Raw genomic sequence first — 21,366 nt, 5'->3', positions numbered from 1 at the left:
TGTTAGGCAGGCAGATAGACATACAGATGGAGAGAGCATTTTAAATACACAGTGTGACTTAATTTATACTCATGGGACCACAGTGAAGTTAATAGGGCTGCATACAAATACATGAGGAAAGAATTTGATCCAAATTCTTTGACTACCATGAAGGCTAAATTCTTTAGACAAACATTTTTAAATCCCATTGACTTCTGTGAGGTAATTCAAAGCCCAGAGATGTCTTGCTACCACTTGGCTAGCAAAATAAACAGCAGTCGATAAGGAATGACATAGTAACTTAAGTACTTCCCTCCCATGGGAAAATTCAAGAGCAAGGGCAAAAGTAGTCAAATAATATGAGCTTTAGATTGTGGAATTCCAAACTTCTGATCCCTTCACACCTCCTCTTAGACTAGGCACTGGAAGAGCCTTCTTATTCCCATGAACTAAGCACTTCTTTTCTCTGTTCAAATCCCTCTTCCTACCCTTCTTTCATTAAATATACCTGCAGTGACAGCCTTACCTCCATACCTACTCACAACTAAGCTGCTTACCTCATATTTGTGCGTGAGCTCTATGGATCAGTGCTCCCATCTTTCTATATGTTCCATACAGTGCTGTGTACATTTAACTATTTAAAAAAGCACCATAAAAGGGACAACAGTGATGAGTCAGAGCTATCTAGTTCAGAATCGGATCTGGAGGAAGGCACTCCCCAAGTTCAGGTGTGGTCACATCCGAGCCTGGTTCTGAACAATGCCAAATGCCCACTAGTCCCATTCTATTCATATTCTTATACTGCAGCCATCCCCATGGTATCTGAGAGCTGGAGCAAAACAGCATTGTTTAAATCTGTTACCAAATTCCTATGCCCCATTGATTCAAATTACATGCACTCAGCACCTCAAGTTCAGGCTAAAAGAAGGAAAATATACAAAAGCATTTTCTAGCACGTGTCATATTGATTTGTACTCCCTGTAACAAAGTATGTGTTCCCCTCAGGTTATTCAATTAAAACTACAAACAATGGGTGGTATTACAAAATTGGAAGTTATCAATTCTTCATTCAGGATTACCACACCTTGTGGGCAATTTTGTTATTGGAAAGAGCGCTAAAGGAAGTCTTGTCTTAAACAGCTTGTTGTGCAGTTTGTAAGCAATTTTTTAAAATATCTAATCAACAAAATGATCTTAATTCAGTCAGTTGCCTCTGATTTCTGTGCCCTTTCTGAACTGCTTCATTACTTATGCAAATGTGTTCCTAAAATACTGAGAATATCACTATCAGTTCTTATTCGTTTAGGGGGTCATGAGAACAAGGTGATAAAACAGCTGGATGCTCTGCAAGGAAAAGAGAGACTCTTCTTTTGTATGGTAGTAAATTGAAATGTGGTGGTTGGCAAACATATTAATTCAGATGTTCCTATACCACCAGACACATACACAGAACATACCCTTCAAGAGTCAGGATCAAAGTTCACCAGTTCAATTGCTCCAGAAGGAACAATTCTTTAAATAGCAAGTGTATTCTTTCTTCCTGCCCTTCTGTCCCACCCCTCCATCTCCATTATCAGCTGGAAGTCCACCTCAAAGAAAAGCCAGTAGGATTTGGTATATGGACAAAAAAAGATGATAGGGAGGATATTCCTATAGTTAGAGTTGAGTGTAATTTCAAGTGATCTTGGTCAAGTTACTTAAGGTACGTCTACACCGCGAAGACAATCCACAGCACCAAGTCTCAGAGCCCAGATCAGTTGACTTGGGCTTGCACGGCTAAAAGTAGCAGGGCAGATGTTCACACTTGGACTGGAGCCTGGTGTCTGAGATGCTCCCCCCTCACTGGGTTTCAGCCAGAACCAAATATTTACACTACTATTTAAAGCCTCGCAGCTGACTCAGGCTCTAATCCTGCTGTCATTGGTATTTTATTGCAGTGTAGACATACCCTCAGTCTTTCTATGCCTTGGTTCCCCCTGTGTAAAATGGGGATGGTAGTACTTCCCCATCTCATAGGGGTGTTATAAGGATAAATATATTAAAGATTACAAGGCACTCAGGTGCTACAGCAAAAGGGCCATATCAATGATAGATTGATGGCTCAAAAGTCTTGAGCCATTGGCTAATAAGTAAGACAACTCCAAGCTAAAAATCATGAGGAAATCTAGACTGTAAAAGACACAAATATTTACAAAGAGCATTATTAAGGAAACAGTAACTGGTATTGGTTTTATCTTTTAAAATGTGTTGGGGGGGAGGGGACTAAAATATTCCAAAGTATGGAAACCCAAATGGACAGTAAGTTGTTAAAAATAACAACCTTGTAACCTGTTATAATAACGTGTTGCATATATTAAAAATATAAACCAACATTCTTACTAGAAAGCAAATATAATTTGGAAGGAGGAATTGAAATTCCTTCTTAAGAACAGGGGCCAAGCTAGCACTGAGAGAGACACACACAGATTGTCAGTGCAATACTCAAGTAGATTAAAGCTACAAGTGAGGAAGGAAAATGCTTGCAATTTCACAAATATATGCACATTTCTGTAGCTGATTTAATATCCACCTACAATGAAGAATGTAAGAAAATCCCTGTAATAAAACTATAACAATTATTTTTCCTTGACAGAACTAGCAAGCTGGACTTTAAATCTTGGTCGGTGGGAATGGTGGTGCAGTTAAACTGCTATACTGAATTTTAAAAGCCCAAAGAGAAAACTCATCTGCAATACTATAAATTTACAGCACATGTGGCTAGACAAGACAATGCATCCTATGCAAGAAGAGAACTTTAGAAGAAAGGTTTTACTCATTAAGCTTTTGAGAATACACATTAAGATTCTTTAAAATGTCAAGGTCTGGTTAAGGGAAGGAAATATTGTACCATAAATAAGCTCTTGCTCACACCCTTAGGTGTAAAGGACCTTTTTTAGTTATTTGTAGAAAAGTATCTAATCTTTTTTTCACCCCCTCAGAAAATATCCACAATCAAATGAACACATTCATACAACTTGTGTTATTTTCTGTAAATAACATACACACAAATTCAAATATATGGTCAGTTGTGACTTCAAGGGACCTGCAGATATCAGTTACTTCAGTTGTCGCAAAATTTTAAGGAAAATCTCTAGATCAAGGAAAAGTTTGATTTCTGGCTGAACTCTTCAGAGACAGCTGTGACACTGATAAAAAGGATTGTAGCAACTTCACAAATATATGTATGTATGCAGAAAATGTATTTTAGACTAATCTGTATAAAACACAGCTAAAAAGCTGTTGATTGCATTTCAAGTTGTGAGCAAGCTTTTACAGCAAAGGTTGGCAAACTTTTTGGTCCAAGGGCCACATTGGGGTTGCACAACTGTATGAAGGGCCAGGTAGGGAAAGCTGTGACTCCCCAAACAGCCTGGCCCCCATCCCCTCCCACCTCCTGCCCCCTGACTGCCCCCCTCAGAAACCCCAACCCATCCAACCCCCCCTGCTCCTTGTCCCCTGACTGCCCCACCCCTAGCCACACCTCGCCCCTAACAGCCCCTGGGACTCCCACACCCTGTCCAACCACCCTCTGCTCTTCATCCCTGACCACCCCCTCCTGGGACCTCTTGCCCCCCAGAATCCCACCCCTTTATCCAACCCCTCCTGTCCCCAAATGCCCTCCGGACCCCTATCCACATCCCCACTCCCTGCCAGGCCCCCCAGGACTTCCACTCCCAACCATCCCTGTTCCCCATCCCCTGACTGCCCTACTAGAACCTCTGCCCCCTCCTCCCTGACTGCCCCCCCAGGACTCCCCACCCCCTTACGAGCAGCAGAAGCTCACAGCCGTGACACCCAGCCAGAGCCAGCTGTGCTCCCCACACTACCCAGAGGGAGTGGCGAGCCAGAGTGCAGCCCGCACAGCAGTGTGGCTGCAGAGAAGGGGGAACAGCAGGGGAGGTGCCAGGGACTAGGCTCCCCGGCCAGGAGCTCAGGGGCAGGGCAGGATGGTCCCACAAGCTGGATGTGGCCCGTGGGCCGTAGTTTGCCCACGTCTGCTTTACAGGGATTCTAAACCCACTTCTTTTTATGCAAAGCTGTAATGGGATTAATAAAACCTTACTGACAAGAAAAACTTCATGGCTGTGTTTGTGGAAGATTACATGGAAACAAGCTGACATACTAAATGCCTTACCAATTCTGGAATTTCCCAGAAGTTCTAAAATGCTGAGACAATGTCTGTGACATTATCTGATTAAAATATGACTATATAGATCATTGTTGCAACCACTGTTATATATTTGCAGCAAATATTGTACAAAGGTTGTTAAGTGAAGTGTCTATGAAAAGGTTATATTCTGCTGGTTATGATTATGGTATCTGTATGCATATATCATTTTTGTATGTGAAGTCAGAAGTGCTGGAATATCCACCAACTTTATGGGGATTGTCTGCTCCATTCTTTGCAATTCACCCTACTTGAGTGACAAGAGCTATCCCCACTGGGACACCCATCACAGCCAGATATGCCACGTGAGATATCTTCAGAAATGTTACAATTTGCCAGATATGATAATCTTGTTTATATGTTTGTATCACCTTTTTATTATGAGTAATAGATATGTCTGTATGTATTTCAAACCTGTGCTATGCTTCTGGGTGACACCCCCAGAGAGTTTGGGCAGCAGCACTGCCTAGCCTGCTTGATGGCCCATCAGCTATACCACTGACCCATTGAGAGAAGGCAGATAAACCTTATGACTCACTAGGCCTGCAGGGACATGCCTGTGGATAGAACTCTAAGGGGTAGTCTACACTGGCAATGCTAAAGTGCTGCCATGGCAGCACTTTAACGTGGCTTGTGTGGTCACGGCGCAGCTGGGAACATTTAAAGACTCTGCGAGCTGGGGTCATTCTCAGCCTCCTCCTTGCTCATAGGCTCCCCTGTGCCAGAAGGGACCGTTGTGATCATCTCCTCTGACCCCCTTGTATCCATTCTAATGAACAATGCCACATTATGCAGTATTTGTTTTCTAAAGTTTATAATAAGCGATGCTCCGGGGGGAGAGGAGGGGAAGAGGGGCGCAAGGTGGAAGTTTCACCTAGGGCGCAAAATATCCTTGCACCATCCCTGCAAACCACCATTAATGGCCTACACTTTGCATAATTACAATAGACCCTCCGAGTTCTATTTCATATTTCTAGTTTCAGATACAAGAGTGGTACATTTATACAAATAGGTTGATCACGCTCAGTAGATTATAAACTTTGTAATGATACCTTACAAGAGACCTTTTGCATGAAGCATATTCCAGTTACATTAGCATATTTTCATAAAATCATATAGAGTGCAATGTCACACTATTCTAATACTACTATGTAATAATACAGTGTAGATCTCAAAGCCCTTTGCAAAGGAGATAAGGATCATCCCATTTTCTAGATGGAGAAACTGAGACACAGAGAGAGGGTGAATTGGCTGGCCAATGCTAGAACCCAGAATAGAACAGAAGCCTTCTCAGTCCCAGTCTCTACCTTCTCCAGCAGGCTACACTGCTCTTGCTAGGGAAGGGGCGTTCTGGCTGTAATCAGGGCTCTATATAGCCATGACATTCTCCTTAAGGCTCTTGCAGTCTAAATCCTTGAAGGGAAAACAGCCAGCATACCATTTGTCCCTTCTCATGACAGTTAGTCTGATGGGCACTATGTTGCTTGCTTGAAGAATGACAGTGACAGACCACTCAAGAGTGTCCTGCTTCGCATCAATATAGGCTGCGTCACCTTCAATGTTTCACCACATTATTGCTTAGTGCAGCAGACACCCTGCAGAACAGTTCATCATGCAGAATATGCTTTGACAAACTTTACACTGCATAATAACTCAGCTTTTTTTTAATTGTACAAGACATTACCAACAGTAAGAGTATTTTTCACATACTGCTCTCTATGCTTGCTGTGTTTTACTGCTGCCTTCAGCAGTATTATTCTGTTACACCTGCTGGGGGTTGTATATCATGAAAATGTTTAAAAAATATTGATACATACAAGGAAATCCTGGTTTATGATTGGCTGCACTGCATTGTCAGCCGAGGTCTATGGGATCTAGGCTTGTGGACTCAGTTTCCAAAGCCATGGTTGAGCGTCCACACTGCAGTGTAAACCTGAGTTTCCAATTGCTGGACCCAGCTCTTAGTCATGATAACGTGTCCTTACTGCAGTATGCACACCTTCTGACTTTGGTCTGCAGCTTGAATTGCATCCACACTGCAAACTGATATGGCTTGGAACTGAGTCACAGCAGAACTTGGGCTCTGACCCAGCCACCCAGCAAGTGATGACCTGAGTTAGATTGATTTGTGTGTGGAAGGAAGGGGGCTTGGGCTCAAACCCGAATCAGAGCCTGGGCTTAGTGTGCAGTGCAGACATAGCTTAAGAGGCAACAAGTGAGAAGTAGTTATAAATACCTCTTCTCTATTATTTTGACAATTTGTTTGTTAAAGAATCCTAACTTGTTTCCTCACATTTTCTGGACTATTCAGACCCCTTTGTCAGGTCTGATGTCACTTCACCAGAAGTCTGTGGCCCTATTGCCTCTTACCTCTCACTTTCTATTGGAAACTGGAAATATTAGATAACCCACAATGGAGTTTTTAATAACAGAAAACAGGTTTCAATTGGTCACTGACTGCTGCCTAATATTCAGCTGGACTCATAAGGGAAAGAGTTTAAAATAGCCACTTTCTCTCTTCACGCTACATCCATTTACCAATCCTCCTCCACTCACAGGTATCTGCCTTTAAAGGTTTCTAGCTTATGCAGACTGAACTGGAGAGCTTTGATGCAGCTCTCTCCCATCAGTCTTTAACAGTTCTAGGAAAAAGGAATCTCCACAGCTGCTGTGCACACCACAGCTGACCTTCAAGGGAAGCAGGAATTTTTCTTTGAAGCACCACCATTGAGGGGAGAATTAGTGGTGGCACTTCAATGAGAAACTGCTACCTCCCCTTTCAGTGCAGCTGCAGCACTCAGCAATGCTACACAGGCAGCAAGGCTGCTCTTTAACTCAACTTGCTAGAAGCTGAATTGAAAGTTGCTTTAAATGCCCCAGTTCATTATTTAAGTAGGATGAAAACTGTAAAGGCAATGAAGTTGGGGCGAGAGAATTGGCACCGAGGGACTGTGTGGCCAAGGGTGGCACACTTTGCATGCTTTTGTACACGTTTAAATATCAATTAACAAAGCAGGTGGACAAATTCCCCTCTTTTTTCTCCATCCATTCATCATATCAGGCCAAATTCCTACCTAGCATAAACCTATGGACGTAATTTAGAGCTATTGACTTCTATGGAATTACACCAGCATTAAATTTGTGCTAATTTGCATATGTTGCTGATTGACTTCACATATTTAACCTATTGACCTTTCTGCTTTAACAAGTTGACCTTTACAAAGGAACATCATTAATCAAATCCGTTTGAATGGAATTTGCATCTGAAAAAGTTCACACGTACTTATGTCTCTGATTCTAAATGACGTAGTTTTCCATTGATTGATTTTGCAGCAGAAATATGAACTTGGCATCAATTTAACCTGTCACAATTAAAGATGGACAGGAACCAGAACACTGGACTGAATCCACATGGACCTAGGGGAAGCTCAGATCCAGATGCGGTTCTGAACTTCGCAGCTCTGTCTCCTCTCTGAAATGTAACATATTTACCTCTGCCTCAGCAAAGGTAAGGAAACCGCAAACCAATAGGTTAAAGGCTTTAGTGTATATGACTGTTCAGAAGCAAACACAAATATTGTTATACCTGGTAATGCTAAGAAAACATAAGGTACTCTTTGCAAAGAGCTAAAGATCAACTAAAAACAGAAGAGGAATTTGCTGAGGCTGAAAACCTGATGTGAATCACCATCTACTCTCAGTTTGGCCCCCTTATACTAGATTGTAAAATAGTCAAGTCAGGTCCTGCACAAATGATCCGTTCGCCTCCTGTATAGTGCAACCCAATGAAGAACAAGTGTGTTCATTGATAATGGAAGTTATCAACACCTCCTTCAGAGAATTGAATTTGCCAATACTTGATCATCTAAGGGCTAATATCTGATGTGGAAAGTCTCTCCAACCTCCCATGTCTACACAAAATCATTCAGAACATAGTGACTACCAAGCTCCAGTAGTGTGAACTTTGACATGCTCAGTGCTTCATAATCAGGCTTCAGAGTGGGGCATAGCACAGAGACAGTCTTATCATGATTAGAAGACAACCCCCTCATATCAATGGACAGAGGCCATAAATAAGTCCATTTTATTAGGCCACTCTTCAGCCTTAAATACAGTATAGTACAGAGGTACTGCTGGCCCACTGGCATGGACATCCCAGCACTATAATGGCTCCAATTCTTCTCTAATGGAAGCTAGAGAGTGGTGATCGGCATCTGCCTCTTCTCCCAAAAAAAGCCTTCACCTGCAGAGTTTCTCAAAAATCTATCTTCTCTCTGCTCCTTTTCATTATCTAGATAAGACCACGATGATGGGTTGGAAGGCTGTGTTGCCACCAGCAAGCTATTGATGTCCAGCAGTATATAATTTTTCACGGAAGCGCCCCACAGATGTCACAAATGTCTAAAATAAATTAGCACCTGGGAGGAGAGCAGCTGGCTCAAACTCAACCAGGACAAGACCAAAGTGACGCTAGTTCTTCAAATCATTTATCTTTTTCAAATAGCATGGCCACTGGTGTTCCCCTTCTATTGAAAGAGCCTTTATACCATTCTTTAAGTTGGTGTGAAATCTTGGTCTTGTTTGACTCATCACTATACTTCAGTGCTCAGATAGCATGGATGGTGAAAGAAATCTCTATTCTACATTCAACTAGCTAGGAAAATTTGCTGCTTCTTCCAGCTAAGTCTGACCACAGCATTTCCAAGGAGATAACTGTGCCTGAGACTGATGATGGAAGTAATGTAGCTTGTGCAGAAATGAGCCAATCCGTATCAGCTGGACAGGCTGTCATGAACTTATGCCTGCATTCAGGTCACAGGCAATTCTGAATAATAAATAAATAAATAATAATACGTTCATTTCAAATGGAACAGAAATTTAAAAAATTAAATTTTTTTTGTAGACTCAAGAAGTCATAAAAATTTTAGTCAGGTCGAAAGGGAACATTTCATTTTGACATTACCAAAACAGTTCCATTTTTTCAGTTCAGTCAAAACTATTCAGTGAATTTTCACATTCATTTGGGTCAACTAAAACTGCCTCTTTTTTGGTGAATGAACTAATCACTGAAAATATTTTGCCTGGCTCTACTCACAATGCCTAAAACAAAGCATGATAGGTTGGGATAAAACATTCTCATCTGAAGGGCTCATTTGGGAATGAAGTTTCAGAGAATATTAGACTAAACCAGATTCTGACAACCTTTAGGGCACATCACAAGAACTGTGTTCTCCTCTATAACTAGCAAGATTATATATTTTTAAAAATTCTATGTATATACTCCAAGCAGAACACCCTAACATTTGGGAAAAGCAAAGAGCAGAGAAGATTCAGAAGTCTATTAGAGACTTCATTATGCACATCTAATTTTCCTGGAAAGCACTTTCATAATACAGGGTTCCATAATACTGATTTAAAATATATAATGTCCTGGTGTTTACTGTTATGGCAGGAGTGACCAGATGGCACTGTTATACATAGTCTCAAAAGTTCTTTTCCTCAGTATGCAAGCACATTTTTTAGTCTTGGATGAAATGCTGTATTGTTGTTTTGTTATGCAGAATTCCTTGGAGAGATGCTATGGCAGATAACAAAATCTCTGCTCTTTATTTGGATGCAGTTCTTTGGACAAATATGCTTCCTCAGAATCAGGCATTGGAATGTAGGCTGAAATTTCTGTAAGAAGGGATTGCCTGTGTGCTGTTGTGACTGCCTTTCATGCAGGACTGGTGTACATGTTTAAATAAAGCAAGTTACACTTAGAATACACCCAGACTCCATGCCACTGATTTTTCCTCCAGTGGGAAAGTGATCTGCAAGACTCCAGAATTCTCCTATCACTTACCCGAGCTGGTATTAGTGGTGGGACAATGGTGCTGGAGAGAGAGGGGCAATATCTTGCATAAGGTGGGTGGTTAAAGGAAGCCTCATTATAAATAGGCTTCCCCCAAGATTTTACAGTGACTTTTTGGCAGAGCCAGGAATAGAACAGATGTCCATACTCCCAGCCCTGTGCCCTCAACCCCAAGACAATCTGACATCACACTTTACTTTGTTTTATTGCCAATCAGGACAACTCTTAATGTATCAGATTTCACACTTAAATAAATTGAAAATAGTTCCATTTTAAGAACTTGTGCAAAAACACTTTGTTTCTGGTAGGAGGCCCTGTTCGTCATGTTTTAGCTAAGTGAAAGGCAAGCTGAAACCAAAGCATAGCAGTAGAAGCACTGTCTGAGGCCACTCTAATAGCCCTTGTTAGTGTTGTCATCACACACCTCAGCTTTTCACCACTTAGTTCTTCCCCAGTTAGATCTCACTTCTAAGCCAAACAAGTTCTATATCTTACATGCATCAATAACAGTCTGCAATGTGCACTTTAATAACCTCCTTCATAACGCAGTAACAGCTGCTTGAGATGGTTAACTCTGCTGTGATAAGCAGTTTTACTGTTTTAAAAAAAAATCAGCGATTTGGAAGTGCTCTGGAAAAACAAACAAACTTTCTCTTCAACAAAAATGCTTTGTCAAAGAATTAATTTCATTCTATTGCTTTATTTGGTTCTGTATTTTTTTCCTTCATCATATTTTCATTGCAACCTGTCTATGAAATATATTTTCCTTTTTACTCTGTTCTCCAATTTCTTACTCCACTGACACCCAAAGATACCCCCACAACAATAGCAATGGAAGGAAGTAATACAGCAGTGCAGTTCTTGCCACACAATTTACTCTCCTAGGGGAAAATCCTGCAGTCCTTATTCAGATACAATTTCCATTGAGATGCCATTTGTCTCATGCTGACCCAAGATTCATAGATTCTAAGGCCAGAAGGGACCATTGTGATCATCTCGTCTGACCTCCTGAATAGCACAGGCCATGGGACACCGCCAAAATAATTCTTTGAGCAGAACTTTTAGAAAAATCTCCAGGCTTGATTTCAAAATTGTCAGTGATGGAGAATCCTCCATATCCCTTGGTAAATTTTGCCAATAGTTATTAGTTTCATTGTTAAAAATGTACACCTCATTTACAGTCTCATTTTGTCTCGTTTAAACTCCTAGCCATTGGCTCTTTTTACATCTTTCTCTGCTAAATTGAAGAGCCCATTGTTAAATATTTGTTCCCCAGATAGGTACTTATGAACTGTGATCAAATAACCCTTTAATCATCTCAGTGATCATGAGTGCCAAATATAATAGTAAAACAATCTCTCTATGCCTACTCGAGATTCCCCCGTTTATGTATCCAAGGATCAGATTAGCTTTTTTTGGCCACAGCGTCACACTTGGAGCTCATGTTCAGCTGATTATCCACCACAATCCCCAAATCTTTTTCAGAGTTACTGCTTCCCAGAATAGAGTCCCCCATGCAATAAGTATAGCCTACATTCTTTGTCCCCAGATACATTTACATTTAGCCATATTAAAATGCATATTGTTTGTTTTTCACCCATTTACCAAGCGATCCAGAGCACTCTGTATCAATGATCTCTCTTCATAATTTAGCATTCCCCCAATTTTTATGTCATTTGCAAATTTTATCAGTGACAATTTTAGTTTTCTTCCATGTCACTGATAAAGATGTTAAATGGTATGGAGCCAAGGATCAATCCATAGGATGACCCCACTGGAAAGAGACCCACTCAATGATGATTTCCCATTTATAGTTACATTTTAAGACCAATCACTTAGTTTTTAATCCATTGATGTGTGCCATGTTAATTCTATATTGTTTTAGTTTTTTAATCAAACTGTTGTGCAATACCACATCAAATACCTTACGAAGTCTAAGTATAGTGTATCAAAAATATTACCTTTATCAACCACATCTGTAATCTCATTTTCTGTCTTTCATCTGTGCCCTGAGATTATGAATTTATTTATTTAAAATTTCAGTAGAAAGACTAAGTGTGCCATGATATTAGCTAATGCAGAAACTATCAGGTCTTCCCACAGAGGAATAAAAATCAAATGGCTTTTCTATGGCAGCTCTTTATATGCATACTAAGCACATTGTCACAACACAAGCAAAAATCAATTAGCTCTAGAGGATAATTCCCAATGACTCATTGAAATGTAAGTTATGCTGACAATTGAGTCTCTCTAACATGATTTAACTGTCAATGGAGATTTATCAGAAATTAAAATAGATGTGAATTAGCATTTTAATTTTCAGTAAACAGCTGCTTTGATTTTAAATATGCTTCATTATTTTTGCACAATACCCATCCACTCTAAATACTGTATTTGGCTAAAAAAAGAATTCTAAAATATATGCTTACATATTATGCAGGGGTACATATTTATACTCAGTGTTGTCATGCAAATCATCATATCAACTAATCTCTCACAAATGATGGTAAAGTTAGATAAATAATGGGAAAAATTCTAGGCAAATATTTTGGCAAACATGAAACTCAAATTTCAACTGACCAAATTTATTCCCCTTCTATACTCAATTTCATGAACATTCATACAAGTGAATATCTGTTCATACAGGCATTTGTGGACAACTCATTTCAATGTAACTAGAAGTGGTTTCATGACTGAATTACATTTTTTTTTAAATGTGAAAGCCGACTGATTTTACCAGGCATTTGGAAATGCAAAAACATTCCATTATTCTGCTGCAAGTAGTCAGAGTCTGCCACTGGCAGAACTGTCTATTGTGACCAGGGAACTATTGGGTTAGAGCCATACTAGGAAAGTCTCTTTTGTGCCTTCATGGAGCCTAAAATGTGTCTTTAAAGCAAACCCCTTCCTTTTTCCACCCCTATCAACTTGTTCACAATGGCCCTGAACCAAAATCCATTAAAATAAATGAAAGATCTTCCATTGACTTCAGTGGAACTTTGGATTAGGTCTTGTGTAAGGTCAGAATGATTGTGAAACATTATTTGTGTTTTGGGAATGGCAGAGCCACTGTGCCATTTTAAGTGTTGCATGTGTGCCAACCCACAGGAGAGGATATGGGAGAGAGAAAGTAAAATAATGCTATTTTATGCAGCTTTCTGAAGAGGTGGAAGTAGAAGAAAATAGAAGGCATGATAGGAACTATGAGGACAAAACAAAGCTTTGCCAATACCTATCATGTGACAGTGTGCAAGTCATAGCCATTCTGTCTCAGTTTCTTCATCTGTAAAAGAAGGATAATAATTCCCTACCTTATGCACAGGGTGTTCAGGGTTGATAGAGTGGACAACAGCACTTTAAAAATATTGATTTGTAGGTAGTGGTGTAGTCAATAATATTGACCATGTGGGAGTCTGGACCCTATTCTCTGTGTTATTTCATTCTACAGTCTACGTTTTATTTCATTTGGAGGAGTAGCTGATGATGATTGTCTCATTGTAACTGCAAAATGGGGATTTTATAGCTTAGACTCATGTGTTCATGAGCTTTTTATGAGGACTGTAAGCTCTGGTTCACTGCATGTCACCAGCATAAAGCACCTTTTTTTAAAAACAATGTGTGTGGGGGGGGGATATTAAATGCACAGTGTTGTCTAGGAGAAAGCACTGACGTGAATGACTATTATTTATAGTACTTGTGGTATTTGCAGTGTCAGTGAGAGAACAAATATCATCATGTCGTAAAAGCCATCAGTTTTTGTGCACAAAATCTCATTTGTCTTATTCTTTTTAGCCCACCTTTCCATGTATCATTTTAATTCCTTTGAGCATTTTGTGTCAAAGCTGCTGCTGGCCTCTGTTTCCCCACAAATTCAGTCAGTTATTTACTGGAGCATATCCAAAGCAGCCATGAGGTTTCTCCTGTGTTGGTACAGCAGCCAGAAAGAACAGACTTCTCAGTCACTTAAGGAGATATAAGGGCTAACTACATAACTATTTTTGAGAGTGTGTTCTTATTTTTTTACGAAGTGGGAAGGGCAGGAGAAAACTGGTACTCCCCTCTCCCAAATAGGAGAGGGAAGGACAGGGTGATTGGAAAAGGATTTCCCTGGCAGGAAGTGACTCGGGAAAGAAGAGAAATATGATCACCTCTTACCTTAGAGCTAAAGGTACAGCTAGAAGATTACTCCCCACTGCAGATCTCAACTCAACATTGGGTTGGACTGATTTATTTTGGGAAGCTCACAGATTTGCATGCATTTAATCAATTCTCCTTTTTGTAATACTAATTCTATATCAATTTACATAAATCATAAGCCCCCATTTTGCATCACAGCTATGCCTCCAGAATAGTTTTGTACAGATACTCAACCTCTCAGGGACTAGAACATGGTACGGGATAACAGAAGTGCTGCTGGTTTTTCCAATGGTACTCTCTGAATCCTTAAAAGGGATCAACAGTGTTGTGTATTTGGTTGTCATGGTTTTTGTTGCTATGGCAACTGTTATATAGATTTAGCTCTCTGTATATCTGGTTAGCTGTGGCTGTTCTGGTTAGCTCTCTGGTCTCTGAACAAAGTGATTGCGCTGCTAGCTCTCTGCCCTCAAGTTGCAAGTTCCTGATTGCTGCTTGCTAGGAAAACTGGCTGGCGACGAGGAAGCCTGAGGCTGTGTGGTGAAGTAACAGAAGGAAGTAGAAAAAAAAAACAAAAGAGTACAAGAAAAAAAAGAAACAAAACAAAAAAAAAAAATGGACTGAAAACTGGCACTTTTACTGTGAAAAGAGAAAAAGCCTGTTTGCAGGCACTGAGGAGTTTTGGCATGAATATACAGATAATAGATGTGTAGAAGGAGCGTTTACTGTTTTTACAGAAGGAATGATGAAATGTTAATACTACATCTGCTTCTAGCTATAAGGGCTAAAACTCCTAGCTTACTACACAAACTGCTGGACTGAGACTAAATCTTACACCTGGGGTCTCATTTCTCCCCAAAAATTGCTGTAAACCTAAAGGTGGTAAAAAAAGGAAAAAAATAACAAAAACAAAAGAGACCAAAAAACACAAAAGAAACCTGGAAGATGAAACAATTGTACAAGATTTAAAGTGATTAAAAGCTAGCAGAAAATGGTGTGTGTGTGGCCTGTGTTAAATGATGCCTGGCGTCCAGGTTAGTGTATACTGGCAGTGATGCTAGATTACAGCTCAGCGCTACATATTGCTGCTCTGCTGGAACTGGAAGGCTGGCTGACAATACATCTCCATCATCACAGCGTGCAAAAAGTGCACACAAACTGTGCCACAAACAAGGTGCAGAAAAGGTCTGGTTGATCAGAACTGTTGGGTCAATGCTGGGTGGTGAATGCTGGTGTAAGAGGGCTGGGTGCAACGGTGTGGTGGTGGGACAAAAAAGACCAAAAGGAAAAGAGAGAAAAAAAAAGAAAAAGAAACCTAAAAAAAAAAAAAGAAAGGTGACAACAGACCAAAAGAGGAACCCTGCATACAATCACCCTAGAGCAAGAGATCAAGCAGACCTCACCTCACAGAGTGCCACTGCATGCACAACTTTGTGTGCTACTGCATTGGAGAGTAACTGCAATAACCCATGGAGACTGGGCAAACCATAGCTGTGGAGTCTCTTCCGTTCTGTCTGTGTGAAAGTTCCTGAGACTGTACTGAAAAAAGAAAAACACAAACTCTTAAGGCAACAAAACAACAGTGTGGAAAAGTTGTTGTACACGCTGTGCTGATGTTGGGCTCAATTGCACATGTGTTAGGTGGCCCACTGTTAAGGTGGAGCACAATGGACCCTTAGCTATGAGGCCACTGTTTGTGGTGATAATTCTGAACTGGGCAGCAGAAGTGCACAACTGAACTGAGAAGAAGATGACTAAAGAAGAAAAGATCTAAACTACATGCTGCTGTTTTTGGAATGCCTTTGTTTTTGGAGATGATTAATCACTGTGTTGAACATTAAACTGGAACATTGAACATTAAACCTTACAGAAGAAAAAATCTGTAGTCAGCCAATGGCCAAATGCCATCAGACCTGAGTTGAAGCAGACCTGGAGCGCCTGGTCACCAATGGAGTCTACCCATACCCCCATGGGCCTATGGCCCGTCTCTCCTAGAAAGAACCTCTCGATTTGGCGGTGCTTTTCCGGATTGATTTTTTTAAAGTCACTGGTGTCTCAGTGTTGCAGTCCCCCGCCGCGATGACCTCTTGCTTCCCGCTGCTGGCCTGCTCTGGGCAAAAAGTCAGATGGATTGAGAGATGAGAGATTGACAGATTAGAGATTGAGAAAGTCCAAAGCTGTTGACTGAATTGACTCATAACATATTGCTTTACCTGCTGGGGCCTACCTGACCATGTAACATCTGCTCTTCTCTGTCCCTGTTCCAGAGGGCCCAGATCTTGGTCTTGTGTGGCTTGTCAGCTGTTCAGTGAGATGATGACTGGGTCACTGGAAGAGAAGAAATGAACTTAAAGAGAAGAAGAGAGGAGAGGCTAAAGAGAAAAGACTGGAAGCAAATACTCCTGGAAACACAAGTGATTCTCTCAAGACAAGTTCAAATGTGAATCCCTCTGTTCCCATTGAATATGTCAGATAAGATTCTGCCCCTGCTCAGCTATTAAGCTATTCCCAAGGCCCCCACCCCTTTATCAGCTCATTTCTAGCACTACTGAACTATTCTAGAACTCTCATACTATAGTTACAAGTTCATCTCATACCAATAGCCCAGCCACTGGGCAGAACAAGCTCTGGAAGTGGAAAAGGCCCTGTGATGTTGCAAAGCTGCCTGTGATGTTTGAAGGATGCATTACATGCATCTACATGCTTTCTGATGCATTGATCCATCCAGCCCCTTACCACTGGAATTGATGCCTCCCTTGAGACCCTTATGCCCTTATGTCACATAGGCAGCCTGAGCACATAGAGAGAGCAGCACTTTTTGCCACGCACACTAGCAAACTAAGAACCTAGAAAAAAACAACAAGAGCGTTAAAATTTGAGGCATTAATTGAATTTTGGAATCGGGATTTTTCTTTTCACTTACTTTTTACCTACCATACACCTCTTCTCTCCCCATTTGACCCTACAGACAGACCACACAGGCATTCCAGCATTTCTGCTAGCATTATGCAATCATTTGCATGCAAATCAATGCAACACAACAACATAATCAAATATCAAATGCCACGGCAATTGCAATGGCCAGATGCCTTCAAGCTCAAGAACTGCAGAAAAACCCCCAAAATTACTTTGAGAGGGTAGTCTACACAGATAAGAAGGTGAACACAATAACTCCACTACTCCAGATAAAGTACTCACTGCTACTCAATGGAAGAAGGATGACGAAAATCACCTCAAAACCTCCACCTCCTCTCCCAATCTCCTTCTGTCCCATGTCCAAGCGTCTCATGGTTCCATCCATGTCCGGTTGTTTGTTGTGGGGGTTGTTTGTTTGTTCATTATGCCACCACATTTTTCCACCACAGAGATCATCACAGATAGACCACACAGATCACAGATGTTAGAACAATTTGCGGATGAATTGAAAAAAGGGCTATTTTTGGCTGCCTGAACCTGGCCTGGACAGCGAGAGCCTGCAGAAGGCAAAAGTCAGTGTCAGAATGCACAGGGTGTGAGCAGTGACCACCCATGCCCACTGGGCACCCTGGACCTTAAACCTGAACCTATGACTTTGCTTTAACCCTTGTGGAAGCTTGGTTCTTTTGGCAATGAAGATGCATTCTAAATGGCCAGAGAAGTCTCTAATGCAGTCTCCACTCTGCAGAGTACTCCACTTCTGCAGAGAGGACTCTTTAATCGTTTTGGTCTGCTTTAGAACCTTTTGTGGCGACAGGAACTTGTTCGTTTCTCAGGAGTTCAGTTTCATTCTATGCAGTTCTTTCCAAAATTTTATGAAGGCAACGTCACCACATCACATCACCACAGCATCATATGATCCAAAGATTTGTGCAGACAAGATTGAACATTGCAAAAAAAATCTGAAAAATCAAAAGGGGAAGCGTCTGGATACCTTTCCTACTTTTACCCTCCTCATGCACACCTACTCCTGCTACCACGCTACGACCCAGGCGACCCAGGCTGGGCTTTGCTATGCTTGTGCTGACAGCCGCTGATTTGCTCTGATCCTGAACAACCTTCGCAGCATCAGCATCATGTGCACATCATCAGCAAATATCGTCATCAGAGAGGGAGTAGCCTGGAACAGCCAGTTTTTAGCAATTATACTTCCATACGAATTATACTTCCCGGGTCAGTCATCACAACAACACTCCCTGTTTCACACAGTCTCAGGACAGTCGGACTGCAGAACTGGCGAGAGGGCGATCAGCTGGCGCAGCTGTTGCCAGTGCCAGCCAGTCCTCAGCACCCATCTGCAGTCTCTCTCACTCTGAGGGGTCTGAGGGACTGAACTGGTGAGGGACTCAGTCACCTGTTTCCTGTTTCTCTCTCCCTTCTCTCTGATGCCCGGCTGCCCCATACCCAGCTTGCCCAGCACGAGCTGACCTCACCTCCTCACCTCGGACCCTGAGCCCCCTACACCAGAAGTTGCACAACAATCCCAGTAATCCAGAATCCACCTAGAGACAACCATCCTCCTAGATCTTTGGATAGGCACGGTTATGAGGCAAAATATGAGGCAAAAAAAATAATCCCCAGGTTTAGCCGAGGCAGTCTACTCCTCCTCTCTTCTAGTCTAGTGTGTGTTTTATTTAGGGATGTTCTTTAGGGGGGGGGGTTATGTATTGTGTTTGGTTTGTTTTTTTATTTTAGCTATGGAGTTTTATTTTTATTATTATGGGTTAGCTCAACCGGTTTCAACTGGCTGCTCTTCTCTCTGTATAAAAAAAAAAAAATGGAGGTGCCTGCTGCTGCCTGCTCCTCTGGCCTCAAGTGATTGCTTCTAAGCACCCCCATTTAACAAACAAACAGAGCACATGTGGAGGTGTGGTGCTGCCTGTACTGCACTCACTTACTATTATTTTATTGACTGAAAATTCTCAACAGAACTGACTTGCACAGCACCCCCCCCCCCCTCAGGTTCTGTTCCCATTACTCATGGAAATGAGCTCACACAGCCTAAGGGATACCTTTCCCTTTTGTGGTGTCCATTAGTCCCAATTTCCACAGAACTTCTTTCCATTTCCCTCCATACTATGCAGTAGAGGGGGACAGAGTGGCCTAAGACCTTGCACTTGATTTGCCAGCGCACAGGAGGCAGAATAGAATCACAGGTGAGTAGCATTTTATTTCCCACTCTCAACAATAACGGAAAGAACATATTCTGTAGAAACAACAGGCAACTAGACTGCTTTTTAGGCAACCCAAGCATCAGGGCCAGCCTGAAGGAAAATAGCACCCTGGGCAAACTTGTATTTTGGTGCCCCTGGCCTCAGTGGGTGTGGTGCCCCCCACTGCCCCGGGCCCTGTGAGCTCCCATTCCCCCTGTGCCCCCAAACCCTGCATCCACATGGGAAAACTGACCGGGATGCATGGAACAACTGACATTGCTGCTCACCCTCAGAATGCTGCTCCTCCTCGCGCACCCCTAGGGGGCTGGGAAGGGGGCAGTGAGAAGCAACATCAGGGCTCCCTGCATCCAGGTCACTTCCCCACCTAGGCTGCATAACGGGAGGGCAGGAGAGCAGCAGCTCCTGATGCTCACCTCACAGCACAGCCCAGCCCAGGTGGGGAAAGTGACTGGTGTGCTTGGTGTTGCTCCTCACTCCCCCAGTCACAGCCCCCCTAGGGGGTCACAGAGGAACATTCAGGGGGTGAGCAGTAGCTGTGTGTCACCACCCCCTCACCCATGCTCCTACACCGAGAGGCAGCAGGGAGAAATCTGGGTGCCGCCCCCCCCCACCCATGCAGCTCTCCCCAGGGAGCAATTGCTGACAGTGCACCAGCAGCGTGCACCTCTGCACTGCCACACGGCGCCCCTTGACCACTGGGCATCCTGGGTGGTCAGCCGGTGGCCCTCCACTAAGGCTGGCCCTGACGAACATACATAATGGTGAGACAAAGCAATCAGAAAAAACAAAGCGTAGGGCTGGCTGGAAAACCATTCCTTTTCAGGAAAAAATGAGGTTTTGAAATGTAATGCTTATGAGGATGAAAATGAGACTGTTCAAAAAACTTTCATATAAAAAAACACAAGAGAAACTCACTGGAGAATAACCATTAACCCAGTGGTGAGGGCACTCACCTCAGCATACATGTTGATGAGACAAAGTGATGGCTCTACTGTAATACAAGCATATTATCCTCCCTCGGCAGGGCTAGATCCCTACTACGTATCACGGTTGTAAAGAAAATGCTTCTGAGCATGACCACATCAGTGCCAGTTTCCTTTAAAGTTGAGTAATTTTATGTGCATGAAACCACTTAGCATGGCTTACAGGAGCAGCATTTGCTTGCTGTAAAAGCATTCTTTTCCTCTCAGCAAGCAGGATGAAAGCCTTACTTATGAAATCAGCTGTACAACCTGAGTCTTAGGCATTTCTATTTAGAGGCAAGAACATGTGTGCATGTCACCCACACCCACACCCACCCACCATGAGAAAGAAAAAGTCAGTTCAAGAGAAATGCTAGCATAATGATGAAAAATCGCTGCTGTGAGCCTAGTGGCTAAAAGATAATGCATCAAATTCAATACCTGGAACCAAATCATAAGCCCAGTACACATGGGCATAGCTCCTTACTGCTGCCTAAACTGGCTCTGCACCAGGCTTACCAATGCTGAGGGCAATCAGGCCCAGCATGTAAGTGAAGGCAGAGGAGACCTGTACCTACTGCGTAATCCGGAGCCATAGAGCTCCTGTAAGAATGTCATTACCAAGTGGTGGCTTTATTTTTTATTAAATTACTGTAGTGTCCAGAGATCCCAATCAAAAAACAGGACCTCGTTGAATTAAGAGCAACACAAACACATAGGAAAATACTGACCTTTTCCTGAAGAGCTTATAAACAGAATTTAATGTGTTACATACCTTAACTGCATACTGTATATTGATGATCATTGTACTTTTAAAAGTTCCCCATAGCCTTCTGAGATAGCTGCCTGGACAGTCAATGAAGGGAGGGATAGCTCAGTGGTTTGAGCATTAGCCTACTAAGGCGAGGGTTGTAAATTCAATCCTCGAGGGGGGGCCACTTAGGGATTTAGGGTAAAATCAGTACTTGGTCCTGCCTAGTAAAGGCAGCATGCTGGATTAATGACCTTTCAGGGTTCCTTCCAGATCTATGAGATAGGTATATCTCCACATATTATTCTGAGACTGGAATCCACACTGCA

The 21,366-nt window shown here is 42.1% G+C and overlaps 1 protein-coding gene across 7 annotated transcripts in view; it reads right to left on the bottom strand.

Annotated features, from left to right (window-relative positions):
- The window catches only part of RGS7 (regulator of G protein signaling 7), a 478,754-nt gene that overhangs the window by 165,176 nt on the left and 292,212 nt on the right, over positions 1-21,366 (bottom strand). Inside the window, exon 1 of one of the 7 annotated variants that reach the window (XM_039529564.1) lies at positions 14,412-14,429. The exons of the other annotated variants lie outside the window; for them this stretch is intronic. The gene's annotated coding sequence lies outside the window, so the exon portion shown is untranslated. Of the gene's footprint in view, positions 1-14,411; positions 14,430-21,366 lie in introns of those variants that run through there. 7 annotated transcript variants of the gene reach the window in all.

The sequence above is a fragment of the Mauremys reevesii genome, linkage group 3 (assembly GCF_016161935.1).
Source record: "Mauremys reevesii isolate NIE-2019 linkage group 3, ASM1616193v1, whole genome shotgun sequence".
NCBI lineage: Eukaryota > Metazoa > Chordata > Testudines > Geoemydidae > Mauremys > Mauremys reevesii.
This window is presented reverse-complemented; position numbering and strand designations above follow the sequence as displayed.